The following is a 2253-nucleotide window of genomic DNA, read 5'->3' as shown; positions in this document are numbered from 1 at the left end:
GGGTGGCTATCTAAATTAGTGTTCTTTGGGGTGCCTGGGTGGCTCAGTCAGTTAAGTGTCTGCCTTCAGGTCAGGTCATGATCCCGGGGTCCTGGGATCGAGCTCCACATCAGGCTTCCTGCTCAGTGGGAAGACTGCTTTTCTCTCTCCTGCTTCTCTGCCAGCTTGTGCTCTCTCTCTCTCAAATAAATAAATAAAATCTTTAAAAAATTAATTAATTAATTAGTGTTCTTTGATAGAAAAGATGGTAGAAAACTCTTATTGGATAGGAAGCAAGATGGCAGAGGAGTGTGGGACTCTGTTTCAACCAGTCCCCTGAATTTAGCTAGATATCTACCACGCCACTCTGAACACCAACGAAATCAGCCTGAGATATAAGATTATACGTCTGGATCTCTACAGGGGCAGAGGATCATCAGTCCAGAGGTACAGAAGACGGAGTTGGGATTGCTTAGACAGATGTCAGAGGATAAACAGAAGGGGGAGGGAACTGCCAGAAGCCAGACCTTGGAAAGTAATACCCCAGTGCAAAGGCATCCTGCGCTGGGGACTAGCGATAGCTTGGAGAGCAGTGGCGAAGGGACGGAAAGGAATGATAACAGTGATCAAACAGAACACAGGGGCTTAAGGGGCAAATGCTGGGACCAGGGGCCTGGAGAGCCACCAACCGCTGCCTGCACCTGCACCCGTGCCAGAGAGGACCCAGCTTGGAACTGTGCCCACAGACCCCAGGCCAGCCACTGCTACTGCTGTGGCCCGGGTGGCAAGCCCCTCCTCCAGAAGACAAGCTGGAAGAACAAGAGGACAACAACCGCCGGGTCCCCATAAAACTGTAAAACCCCAACACCAGGGGAAAATTAGTATATTAAGCTCCTGGTGTTGCCTCACGGCCTGTGTTTTTCTTAGATACAATTTTTCTCTCTCTTGTTTTTAATGCTTTCTCATGCTTCTTCTGTTTTATTTCCTACTTATCATTTCAACCAGATGTTTAATACAACATATTCCATAGTAACTTTTTAACTTGAACTTTTTCATACATATACTTTTTTTCTCTTTTTCTTTTTTTATATATAGATATAAGCTTCAATGTAGTCCTTTTTTCCCTACTCAATACTACCTTTATATATATACCAGTTTTAATATCTCTGGGAGGTACTGTTCTCTAACAAAGAGAACAAAATACACCCAGGAAGAGCTCAAACACTCCACCTTGCCCACACAGAGGAATTATAGCCACTTTCCCTGCACCTCCCCCTTTTTTGTTTGTTTGTTTGTTTTTTTGATGGGTTTGGGTGGTTTTTTTGTGGGTTTTGTTTGTTTGTTTGTTTTTATTTTTGTACTTTATAAATCTTATTCTTGGGTTTCATTTTGCCTGGATTTTTGGTGCTGCCTTCCAATTGCTCCAAATTTTCCCAGGGTGCACCTTGCCTGAATTGTGGTTGATATTTTCAACTATACATCCCCTCAACCACAACTCAACAGAATGACTAGGAGGAGGAACTCCCAACAAAGAAAAGACCCAGAGACAAAGGCCTCTCTCGCAGACCTAAGGGATATCAATATAAGAAAGATGTCGGAAATAGACTTCAGGGTAGCAGTTATGAAGACAAGAGCTAGAATGGAGAAATCAATTAATGGCAACATAGAGTCTCTAAGGGCAGAAATGAGAGCTGAACTGGCAGAACTTAAAAATGCTATCAATGAGATCCAATCTAATCCAGATACTCTAACAGCTAGGGTAAACGAGGCAGAAAAATGAATTAGTGATCTAGAAGACAAACTGACAGAAAAGAAGGAAAATGAGGAGGCCTGGGAGAAACAGCTTAAAATCCATGAAAACAGAATTAGAGAAATAAAGGACACCACGAAACATTCCAGTGTAAGAATTATTGAGATCGCTGACGGGGTGGAGAGAGAGAGAGGACTAGAAGATATATTTCAGCAAATTGTAGCTGAGAACTTCCCTAATCAGGGGAATGAAACAACCATTCGTGTCCTAGAGGCAGAGAGGACCGCTCCCAAGATCAAGGAGAAGAGATCAATGCCATGGCATGTAATAGTAAAACTCGCAAATCTTAGAACCAAGGAAACCATCTTAAGGGCAGTTAGGGGAAAGAGATTCCTTACGTACAGAGGGAGGAACATCAGAATAATGTCAGACCTATCCACAGACACCTGGCAGGCCAGAAAGGGCTGGCAAGACATATTCAGGGTACTAAATGAGAAGGACATGCAGCCAAGAATACTTTATCC

This window comes from Leptonychotes weddellii, chromosome X (assembly GCF_054177405.1).
Source record: "Leptonychotes weddellii isolate Sample4059 chromosome X, ASM5417740v2, whole genome shotgun sequence".
Lineage (NCBI taxonomy): Eukaryota > Metazoa > Chordata > Mammalia > Carnivora > Phocidae > Leptonychotes > Leptonychotes weddellii.
Note: the sequence above shows the minus strand (reverse complement) of the source record.